This window comes from Thalassophryne amazonica, chromosome 1 (genome assembly GCF_902500255.1).
Source record: "Thalassophryne amazonica chromosome 1, fThaAma1.1, whole genome shotgun sequence".
Lineage (NCBI taxonomy): Eukaryota > Metazoa > Chordata > Actinopteri > Batrachoidiformes > Batrachoididae > Thalassophryne > Thalassophryne amazonica.
In genome coordinates this window covers 12,514,389-12,527,374 of record NC_047103.1, presented here as the reverse complement: position 1 = coordinate 12,527,374, position 12,986 = coordinate 12,514,389, and positions in this window count along the sequence as shown.

The window sequence follows — 12,986 nt, the reverse complement described above, 5'->3', positions numbered from 1 at the left end:
CTCCCTTAGCGATAGGGTGAGAAGCTCGGTCATCCATGGGGAGCTCGGAGCAGAGTCGCTGCTCCTTCACATTGAAAGGAGCCAGCTGAGGTGGTTTGGGCATTTGGTAAGGATGCCTCCTGGGCGCCTCCCTAGGGAGGTGTTCGTAATCCTGGGTCTTCTATTTGGGAAGACCCAGGACTAGGTGAAAAGATAATATCTCCACATTGGCCTGGGAACGCCTTGGGATCTCTCAGTCAGAGGTGGTCAATAAGGCCTGGGAAAAGGGAGTCTGGAGTTCCTTGCTGGAGCTGTTGGCCCCATGACCTGGTTTCGATAAGCGGTTGAAGATGAGTGAGTGAGATGTCACTATTGTACACTAGTTGTTTCCATACTTCACTACCAATTTACAATATTTCAGCAGTTGTTTTTACAGTATTCAAAAAGTTCTGAATTTATAGTCAATAACGACGTGAAGGTTCTATACATCAGGAAATATGTTATTTGAACTCGAGTCAGGTGAGAAGTGTTGAAATTGTCCTAAATAATGTCAGTACCATGTAGCTGACATGTGATCAGAGATGATGCTTTGAAATGAGCTCATCCAGGTATTTTCTGAAGAGGTCAAAGCCAAAATATGACTATATGATTCATATTATTTAATATGTTTTCTGCAGATCATCTTTAAAAACAGTGACTATATTCCTAATTTAAGTTCCTTGTGGAAAAAAACAGTAGGATCATTTGTGAACGTGCCTCACTTAGTGTGCACAGTAAAACATGTTTCCTCATACTGCCTCAACAAATAAACCATAATAATGACATTTAACTTAAAAAGTATTTGTGATTTACATTTTAATGTGTCGAAGATTTTGTTCCAAACACTCAAAAAAGCCAAAATGTTAAACCTCCCTGTAGTAACATTCATTCCTGTCCCCAAAAAAACATCCTTTACCATTATTTATGGTAATCTGCCTCTCATCAGATACAGATTATAGTTGGTAGTCTCTGATAATCTGGATGTCATCAAGTGTTGCTCAAGACCCATCCCATTAAAAAAGAATCATCCCAGAGATTAAAAAAATCACAGCAAAGACTGAAGATCATTTTGATCTGACCCTTATATTTGGGAGGTTGGTTCTCTTTGTTCATATGTCCATGTTGGAGTTTAGGTCATTTACAATAGAGGCATAAAAAACACCAAAGACCCTTTTCAGTTCTGGTACCAGGTTTGGACTGTTTTTTGAATCCCTGCTTCAGGTTTGGTAAATGGACCATATTTAATATCAGATTGGTTCTTCGGGGTGCCTCTGTGACAGCAACAAGATGCGAGCCAACAAGTCACCTTCTCTCTGACACACTCTCCTGTCTGGCTGTGGGATTGAACCTATGACCTTCTGATCACAAACCCAGTTCTCTGACTTGGTTGAACTGATGACCCCTGAAATTTATTGTGTACAACCTCAAAAGCTCCACCCAGTGGTTCTTGTAGTAACAGACCAACCCTGAAGCAGGGACTAAAAATTAGTTTAAATCCTCAAAGAGACTGAGCAACTGCTGGTTTAAAAGGCGAAAGCTTCTCTGCCATCCAGGAGGATATCGACCACAAAAACAGCCTGCAACAATACAGCAATAAGTTTTACAGACATGACAGAGTGGAATTAAACAAATTTCCAGGATGTAAATATAGCAAATACAGTCTTACATGTAGATATTAAAATTAATGTCTGAAATGACCTCATAGATGCTGAGGGGGAGAAACCCATTGCAAAAAAAAAGAAGAAGATGTTTCAAGTCTAACTTTTGATGAAGTGTGGGACTTTTGTTGTTTATAACATCAAACGGCAACCAAACTTGACTCTTGATAGACAAAATGAGTTTTATGCAATTAAAAACAACAGTAGTTTAGTAAATGAAAGGTCGGGTCTGGAAGAGTGCACTGGTGCCACACGTCATCACATCCACCACACGATAGATATGGATATGGATCTGCCTGGTTGACAACCACCCAGGTAGACAATTGGGCCGTCCTCACCTCCTGGAAGCAATCATCTGTCTGTTGCAGCCAGGTGAAGGCTGGGTGTGTTCTGGGCCTTTTCCAGTTGCTGGCCTCTTCATCACTGGGGCAACCTGTGTGCATGATTATAAGACAAGTGAGTATTCTGCCGTTATCATCAATTTTATGCATATTTCCCATGTCCAGACGATGTAAACCTGAATGATTTCTGGATTTGAACATTCTCAGGTGATATGCATTTGTGTAATGAGGGAAGATTGGACTTAAAGTGATTAACAAACCATATCAAGGTGTGTATAATTATTTAGCAGCTTTTTTACCTCAGGCAAAATGAGGAGCCAAAAAAGATTTAACAGACTGAAACGTCAAATGTTGTAAAATGTCTTTCAGGGGGACGCAGCACTCTTGATAATTCAGCTATTGACATGTAATCCCCAAACAATCATACAGTTTGTTGCAAATTGTCAACAGGGTCACAAGAAATGTGTGGAGAAGAAAAGACCCAAATTAACTGGAAAAGACTTGAGAAGAATTAAACATGCTGCCACCAGGAACCCATTATCCTCCAGTGGCACCATGTTCCAGAACTATAACCTACCTGAAGTGTCCAGAAGCACAAGGTGTTCAGTACTGAGACATGGTCAAGGTAAGGAAGACTGGAACATCGCCAAGACTCACAAGCTGCAATGTCAAGAAATATCTTTTCAAAGGTTTTATGAACAGAAGAAATGAGATCGACTCTAGATGGACGGGCCTGGATCATTAATGGACACACATACTTTAAGTCAGATGCCAAGCAAGGTGGAGGAGGTGTACTGGTATGGGCTGCAAATTTTAAGGATGAGCTAGTTGGGCCTTGGAGGTTAAGCATCACAGGAGGAGTAGTACCTTTCCTAATGGCCTTTGGGCATCCTAGACTGGTCTCCCTCTATCCAGCACCCTGTGAAGCGCAGTATATTGTCACTCATGAGCTGATCACACTAGCCTCTCCTAAGGTGAAGACTGACCATGTGTCCTACTCAAGGGGCCCCTGTTATCATCACAAAACATGGCGGATCTTGGGGAGTAAACCTTGAAAACAAATTCACGTAACATTTTTTTGGTGGTGCAACAAATCTTCCCTGCAATCATGTCAGCCTTGCTGTCTCATTGAGTAACAGGGATTACTTGCCAAGGAAAACTATTCCGCACCGTTTAGTGTCAACATTGTAGGCGCAGCCTCACTTTTTATGAGATGAATATTATAGTAGATTTGGTGAATACTACTGCGTACGAGGTAACCAATGCCCCACGTTATATGGCAGTGGAGGAAACTGCGAAGCACATACAAGAGTACTACCGCATCTGGGGTAATTGATGGAAACAGACGTACCAAAGTCCATGGACCTAAAGACAGGCACCTACTTAGCTTAGCAACCTGGAATGTTGTCACTACCAATGACAGTGATGATAATGTAAGGCCAGAACGAGCTACTGCAGTTATTTGTAGAGAACTTAAAAAGGCAAACTTAGATATTTGTGCCTTGAGTGAGCTTAGACGCCCAGGCTCTAGCAACATCAAAGACAAAGATTACACTATCTTCCTGAGTGGCGGTGCAGATAAAACTGCAGGTGTTGGATTTACCATTTCCAGTAGATTTAATAATATAAATCCAAAACCCATAAGTGATAGACTAATGACAGCTCAGATTGCACTCAAGGATAACACTCATCTCACCCTGATCAGTGTTTGCGCACTGACAATGCAGCGTTTAGTGGCTCAGAAAGAGAACTTCTGTGAGAGATTCAGCGAGTGTATCGTCAAGGCCAAAGAAGGCAGCGTAATTGTCTTAGGTGATTTCAACGCTTGTGTCAGGAAGAAGCAGCAGCTGTGGCCTTCAGTTATTGGAAAACATGCAACAAACCAGATGAACTCAAATGGCTTAATGCTACTTGAATTTTGTGCATGCTTTGATCTCTCAAAAATCCAACTTAAGAATAACCCGAACCTTTGCACTCAAAACACTGGCACCAAGTTGACCATGTGCTAGCCTACAGAACAGCCAGGCAATTCATCAACGTGACAAAGATTGACCCCACAGCAGGTTGCTTTATAGATCATAAACTCCTTATCACAAAATGCTGTTTTGTGATCAGGAAGAAAAGAAAGACAAACCCACCATCAAAACCAGATACCATATTGAATGCTGAAAGGAAAGAGAAGTTGATACTCTTCCTGGAAGAGAAGCTCCCAAGTTGCGAAGAATCTTGGGAAGATCTGAAGGAAGTACTTCAGCAAGCTGCTGATCACGCCATTGGAAAGAAAAAGAGAAAGAGTGAAGACTGGTTCTACAAAGAAGCTGATGAGATGCAGAGACTTCTGAAGGAACAGAATATATGTGGAAACAAGAAATCGCTCAGGAATGAAATCAGGAAACTTCAGAATGAATGGTTCCAACAGAAAGCATTTCAAGCAGAACAATATGCGAGAGAGAAAATCATAGAGAGTTTTATGGTACTCTTCATACTGTTTATGGACACAAATTCAAAAATCCTGTCAGAACAGAGTGGAGAACTTCTATCATCATCAGAGGATATAAAAAAAACAGATGGGTCAACCACTTCAAAGAGCTTCTTAACCAGCCAACAAGTGTCAACTGGAGTATTCTTGATGAGGAATATCCAGCTATCAAAGAACGTGACAAGCCAATCACCATGGAAGAGGAAGGCATAACATTAAACAACACTAAACTTAGAAAGAGTCCAGGACCAGATGTTTTCTTTCCAGAGACTCTTGTGCATAGTGGCAATACTCTGAAATCTTTTTTGTTGACCATCTTGAATTGTTTATGGAGAACAGAAGACTTACCATCCGACTGTGTCAATGCCAATATTTGCATCCTTTTCAAGAAAGGTGATCACAGTTAATGGTGAAACTATTGTGGCATATCTCTGCTCAGTTTTGCAGGAAAAGTCTTTGCTGACATCGGAGGCTTCAGCGGTTGGCTGATTTGGTTTACCCTGATTCTCTATCAGGGTATAGAAGAACCAGAAGTACTGATGATAGCATCCTCACCTTGTGTCAGATAATGGAGAAGTTCTCACGATCTTGAGACGGTTGGGCTGTCCTCCCAAATCCAGTCACATTATCAAGAAACTGCACACAGATGTACATGCAAAACTGATAATCGATGGAGGTTTGACTGAGCCTATTGACTATAATAGTGGAGTTAATCAAGACTGCAAGCTTGCTCCTACCATCTTTGGAATATATACTGCCATACTACTTATCCTTCAGTTCCATACAACACAGCATCAAAGATCACTTCAGATATGATGGCGATATATCTGATCTGTGCCACTTGAAATCCAAAACCAAAGTTCTCACCAGTTACATTAGGGAAGCCCAGTATGCTGATGACATCGCAATCTTATCTGATCTTTGCCACTTGAAATCCAAAACCAAAGTTCTCACCAGTTACATTAGGGACGCCCAGTATGCTGATGACATCGCAATCTTCTGCAATGATGCCACTTCACTTGAAGCTCTTCTGTCTGTTTATGACAGTCTGTCACAGAATATAGGTCTCCAGATCAACACCAAGAAAACAGAAATTATGGTTAGGGGAACAAGCTCATTTCTACATCAATGGACATAACTGACTAAAGTGGATCACTTCAAATATCTTGGACGTTATGTCAGCAATGACTGCAGGTTAGATAAAGAGATTATTGTGCGCATCCAAGCTGCCTCGTGCGCCATTGGTAGGCTCAGGGATGGAGTGTTTAATTGTGAAGAACTAACAACAGAATCTAAACTCAACGTACATATACTCAACAAAAATATAAACGCAACACTTTTGGTTTTGCTCCCATTTTGTATGAGATTAACTCAACAATCTAAAACTTTTTCCACATACACAATATCACCATTTCCCTCAAATACTGTGCACAAACCAGTCTAAATCTGTGATAGTGAGCACTTCTCCTTTGCTGAGATAATCCATCCCACCTCACAGGTGTGCCATACCAAGATGCTGATTAGACACCATGATTAGTGCACAGGTGTGCCTTAGACTGCCCACAATAAAAGGCCACTCTGAAAGGTGCAGTTTTGTTTTATTGGGGGGGATACCAGTCAGTATCTGGTGTGACCACCATTTGCCTCATGCAGTGCAACACATCTCCTTCGCATCATCCGTGAAGAGAACACCTCTCCAACGTGCCAAACGGCAGCAAATGTGAGCATTTGCCCACTCAAATCGGTTACGACGACGAACTGCAGTCGGGTCGAGACCCCGATGAGGACGACGAGCATGCAGATGAGCTTCCCTGAGACAGTTTCTGACAGTTTGTGCAGAAATTCTTTGGTTATGCAAACCGATTGTTTCAGCAGCTGTGCGAGTGGCTGGTCTCAGACGATCTTGGAGGTGAACATGCTGGATGTGGAGGTCCTGGGCTGGTGTGGTTACACGTGGTCTGCGGTTGTGAGGCTGGTTGGATGTACTGCCAAATTCTCTGAAACGCCTTTGGAGACGGCTTATGGTAGAGAAATGAACATTCAATACACGAGCAACAGCTCTGGTTGACATTCCTGCTGTCAGCATGCCAATTGCACGCTCCTTCAAAGCTTGCGACATCTGTGGCATTGTGCTGTGTGATAAAACTGCACCTTTCAGAGTGGCCTTTTATTGTGGGCAGTCTAAGGCACACCTGTGCACTAATCATGGTGTCTAATCAGCATCTTGATATGGCACACCTGTGAGGTGGGATGGATTATCTCAGCAAAGGAGAAGTGCTCACTATCACAGATTTAGACTGGTTTGTGAACAATATTTGAGAGAAATGGTGATATTGTATATGTGGAAAAAGTTTTAGGTCTTTGAGTTCATCTCATACAAAATGGGAGCAAAACCAAAAGTGTTGCGTTTATATTTTTGTATAATCAATGTGTTATACAAGTGATGATGTATGGAAGCGAAACTTGGACTCTTCACTGCCACCAAATACAACTAAAAAAAATCTGAGAGCCATTCAGGAACGGTATCTTGAACCATTCTCAAAACTAAATGGGATGACTACGTTACAAATAATGGGGTTCTAGACTGTGCTAAGTCTGAGGCTATTGAGATCATTTTTATTAGAAACAGACGGCGTTGGGTCGCCTGCCAGATGAACTGGTCAGTCAAAGCAGTTCTCTATGGAGAACTAGCAGAAGGCTCCAGAAAGGTTGGTCACTCATTCCTCAGATACAAAGATACTATCAAGGAGAGGTGGGACAAAGTCACTGTCAAGTCAGTCTCAAGTCATCAATGTGCGTTTCCCAAGTCAAGTCTCAAGTCATCTTGCAAACAATCAGTGGTCATTATGACTTGAGACTTGACTTGGGACTTGCTGATTCATAACTTGAGACTGACTTCATCCCACCTCTGCTATCAAGGATCTTCTGAAACGTGGTGATGCACATCACAAATGGAAAGACAGTGTAACTAAGAGGCCAAAATGGCAGAGGTACATTTCTGACATCTGTGAAAGACAGATACCAACAGAAAGGAAGATAAAAGAAGGAAGGGAACGAGTGAACTCTGTAGGATGAAAAGAAACATTTACATTCAAATTCATAGCCACACATTTTATGACTGTACAGTTACCTCATCCATCTCTCCTGCAACCCTCTTGTAATTTGTGTTTTACCTGTACCGAGTCTTAGTTGACCTTAGTTTTTTCTTAGTTTGACCTTTTTAGGTTGAAAATGGACTTAAAATCAACTTCCAAAAATCTGCTGCCAGTTTTTAGAATATACTTTCTTCAAGCAGTGGTTCAGAAAAGTCCGCATCACTCTTGAAGGATCTGATTTTAAAGCAGGACAGAAGGCTCCATCATATGCATCCAAGTAACGCACTGCTTGGTTCACCAGCGAAGACCTCAAAGATGTCAGAATAATGACATACCCCCTTCCTCACCTGACTTAAACCCGATTGGGAACTCATGGGTCCTTCTTAGATGTGAGATTTACAGTGAGGGGAAATGAGACACGTCTTTGAAGAGTATTTGGGAGGCTGCTGCACGCAACGTTGATAATCAACAGATCAAGAATGACAGACTCGGTGGATGGAAGGATCATGGCAGTTATTGAAAAGAAGGGTGGCGATATTGGTCACTGAATGTTTTTTGAAATGTCAAAGTGTTTGTTAATTTTGAGATATAAATGAAAATAAATAAGTGAGATGGGAAAATTTTGGTTCGAAATTATTACAACCACCTACAATTTAATCTGTTTTGAGTTATTTTGTTTGCGACACACACAAGGACAAAAATACTACCTTTGTGCACGTTATCGCATGTGAGTGTAAAAATTATACATTAATCCGCGTTGTAAACATGGCAATACAGACACAACATGCTATAAATTTAGAGGATCTTCACATTACTCAACGTAGGTCTAAAGTTTCCTTGAAAATTCCGTGGAGGAGCAAAACAGAAAGCGATGAGTGATGTTTCAGATCTGAGGTCAGGTGGCGCTGTGGTAGATCACACCGTGCCGGCACTACGCGCACACCACGAGTGTCGGGGTCGCACAGAAAGCCAACATTCACAAGTCGTTAAATCCACCTCATGAAGTTTCACCAGTGCAGCAGAAACGAAGGAGAAGCTCAGGATCTTCTCAGATTGGCAGCTTTGGTTTTGTCCGTTTTTGTTCCGCTCGGCACACTTCGGCCGCAGCATGTAAAAGCTTCAAACCCTGCTTTCTATTCCCCTCCTCTCCTGACTTCACCCCTCGCCCTTGACGAATGTTCTCGACTCACAGGGTGCAACTGTTCTGCTGAATAGCCCTTTCCTGTTGCTCACTCTTAAAGCGGAGGCGGTTGCCGAGATCCCCCACCCCACCCCGCCGCTGCCACCGATATATTATGGGATTGAATTGCGTTTGACCTTTGTGGAAAACAATGGCTGAAGGCCTTTCATTTTTCTGGCCAACAGAAGGAGACTTTTGACGCCGTGGCTTCACTGTGGTGCACAGCGACAGAGTGCACGCTAATGTAGCACTGTATGTCTGCCTCGTATCTACAAGTCCTCATTGCTTCACTTACTTCCAAGTAACCGTGACCCAAAGCAAGGCACAACTCAGGTTGAGTACAAATTTAATTCAATCTCATCTTGTCCGGGTTGGATCCCGTCCGGTCTGTGTTCCTGGGTTTGTGTCACATGACTACAATCTGAATGTACCCGATCATTTGGTACGTCTTCATTATCAAAGGTGAAAAGTTGGGGTATTGTGGAAAATGTAAGGCACTTAGAAATCATTGTCCTACTTTCCTACTTTCGCCTATCCAGGTTTTCAGGTGGAATTATCGTCAGGACTGTTTTGGGTCAGCTGCAACACTGTGGCTGCTTTTCTCACATGAGATAACTTTCAAAAAATGTTTAGTTCTTTTTTTAACTGTTATTTTCAATAATCACTTGGGCAGCACGGTGGCTTAGTGGTTAGCACTGTTGCCTCACACCAAGAAGGTTGTGGGATTGCTTCCTGCCCTTTCTGTGTTAAGCGTGTTCTCCCCGTGTCTGTGGGGGTTCCCTCCGGGTGCTCCGGCTTCCTCCCACATCCAAAGACATGCAGTTTAGGTGAAGTGGACAGTTTGTGCGAGTATGAATGTATTTGTTTGTCTATATGTGGCCCCGCGACCATAGACATTATATACGTAGACGCCTCATGGACTGCCGCTGCCTATTGGAGCCGACGTATCAGTGCGGCCGCCATCTTGGATGGGTCCCTGTTGCGCTCCTAGTGCATTTATTTGTACTGAAGAAGTTCTATCCCCAACTACAATAATCCATAACTCCCCGAATTTTTACCCGATTTTCCCACAGTTTGGTTTGTTAGAAACAGCAGAGATTCAGTTGCGATACAGGATGCTGTCACACATTAAAAATACATGCTTTCATGCTGAAAGACTTTGTTTTATGCTCTTTAACAAAGACGTGGTATGGCATATAGATAAATGTATAAATGAATGTCAGAATTTAGTAAAGAAACAAGTTTGGATTGTTCATTTGAATTTATTTCTCTCACTCTCTCTCTCACACACACTCTCATACACACACACACACACACAGGGGACATCACTTTAATTTTCTCTGCTTCGCTCGCCACTTTTTGTTACAAAGATGAACATTTTTTTCAATCCCAGGAAAAGAAAGTTCCAGGTCATTCCAGGGTCTTAAACTACCTTGTTAGGCTTTTGACTGGGGCTGGAGAATTAAAACCCTTGAAAAAGAACTGTTTTGCACAGCTTCTTGCGTGTGCTGGCACTGTGTAACTCCAGTGTAGTTAATTTTACGATGTGGTGCAGCCTCACTTTGTCAAATACAGATGCCACAAATAACTGAAGCATGAAATGGTGGTTCTCAATTCCAAAGAATTGTGAAGCAAAAGCGCATAACAAGTGGATGGAAATGCACACAAATACACTCTTCCTTTTGCCGCATTAACGGAAATTCGCCTAAGAGTTGCGATACTAGCTGGATGGAAACTAGAGGTGGGCGGATCGATCCTAATATCGATAATATCGATACCAACGCTGATATTGATATTGAACGATCCTCGTGTAAAAAGATCAATACTCAAGCTTTTTTCTCTCCCGCACGCAGATTCATCAAAGTCTACTCTCTGTCTGTAAGAGCACCACTGCGCTGTGTCACATAACATGGAGCAGCTTCTATGAAGCTTAAATATGAAAAAGTATTGGTATCAATATCGGTGATACGGGGCCTGTATTTACTTGGTATTGGATCAATACCAAAATTCCCGGTATCGCCCACCTCTAATGGAAACACAATTAATGAGAGAGTACCAGTTCTTGCTGTAATAACTTCACACGTAAGTATCATTTGTTACAATGACACAATATTACAAATGGTAAAATTATTGTTCAGTCTTATTTGTGCAGCCGATCTGCTCTATGTAAACCTGATCCCATCAGATCTCAGAAGCTAAGCAGTGCAGGACCTGGTTAGTACTTGGATGGGAGACCTCTTTGGAACACCAGCGGCTGTGTGTGTTTCTCCAGGTAACACTGGAGTTGCATCAGGAAGGGCATCCGGCGTAAAACCTGTGCCAAATATCAATGCGGATCTGGTTGTATCCGCTGTGGCAACCCCAAACACAAAAACGGGAGCAGCCGAATGGACAACCACATTGTTCAATCTTATTTGTAAAAGGTAATCCCACACGATCTGGTTTCTAACCTGCGTCGGTTATTGCACCCATAAGCAGCACTTAGTACCGGCAAATCTGCTCACTCTGCATCGACTCCAGTTGACTCTGGTGCGCACTTATTGCGAAGAGACCCATCCAATATGGCGGCGACATTGGATTACGTTGTAGCAAGTTATAAGGTGTCTACATATACTGTATAATGTCTATGCCCGCGACAGACTGCTGTTCTGTCCGGCGTGTACCCTCCCTCATACTCTATGACTGCTGGGATAATGGACCACCATCCGCTCTCAGTTCCATACAAAACTATTATGTCATCATGAAGTCGAAATAACAACATAAGGAGAATAAATTCCTTTGTGCCGTGTTGTGGTCCAATTTCAGAACTGGCCCAATGTAGGTACACTTCTCCTACAATCAGATATAGCTGTTTCCAAGTACCACATTTTCTGGAGTATCAGTCCTTTTTTTTTTAACTAGTTTGGGATGTCCTGGGAATTATACCTTATATATGTATTTTCCACTTCAAGAGGTATTTTTCAACAGGTGTGACTTATACTACAAAAATTAGCATAATTTAAAATCAAGCATTCAATGAGACCAGGTTCTGGAGATACTGGTGATTCTGCAACTGATTCCAAGCAGAAGGAGCAGCTTATTTAAATGCCCTTTCCCCAGTTCATACAGACCATAAGAACCATAAGGAGGAATAAATCTTAGAAGCAAAGAGGATAACGCCACATACTTTTTTGTTGCATATATGTCTATGAGTAAGGAAGGAGTCCAACAAGGCGTAAATCACGACTGGATTTGGCGCCGCCCATGTCTGCCACCCATCAACTATCAAAGAAAAAAAAAAGACTCACTGAAGAGTGGAATACTTCAGCTGTTTGAGATGTGGCAGTAGAGACCCGTCTTGGTCTGAATACATGATAAAAGGTTTACTGTAACTTCTAAATGGCGTTTTCTGCAACCCATACATCACTCATGACCATTAGGTTCCACCCTCGCTGCACAGCGCGCCCTTCCAGCCACAGCTTTTCCACATGATACAGTACAGAGGCAGCATTGGAGGCAGATCTGGTTTTGAATAGCCTGCAGCCAATGGATTTTCTCTGGATAATACAATGTTTGGGACAGAGAGGCAGGGATTAGTCCAGACGGATACATCCACCACCCCCCACATGCCCAATCTAATTAGACTGGAATCAGTTTAAGATGAAAGCAAGCCCCAGCATCACCGCACTAAATACTGGAATTAGTATTCCCCGCATGGGAATTTAATGATGGAGACTAAAAATCCGATCACATTCACTCCCAGTTTAGCCCCTCATGCATTTGGTCCTGGACAATGACGAAACAAAAGAACAACAACGATTTGTCTGTCAATAGATATTGACCGCCATCACATCTGAGGCCACTTGCGTATTGGCGTTACTATGTTGTCATCATTTAACAAGGATAAACAGCTTATAATCAGATATTTAGACAGTCTGTTTCTGATGTAAACTTTTGTCACTTTCTGGCTCCGGCACACAGAAATGAGTCAAAACAGAAAATGAATCAAAGGGAGGTTTTAAGCCAAAAAACAAGATGCTCCTGATTTAAATTTGACGTTTATATACAGGATTATTTTTGGCCATGGAAAAAGGTAAAATATTTTGGATTCTTTCCTTATTTTTTCATTTTACTTCGCAGTCATAAAATCCTTTGACAGGGATTGATGAAGTGATTAATCGGCTCCTTACATCAAAGCGCTGATTGCCGCATCAGAATTGAAACTGACAAATTATT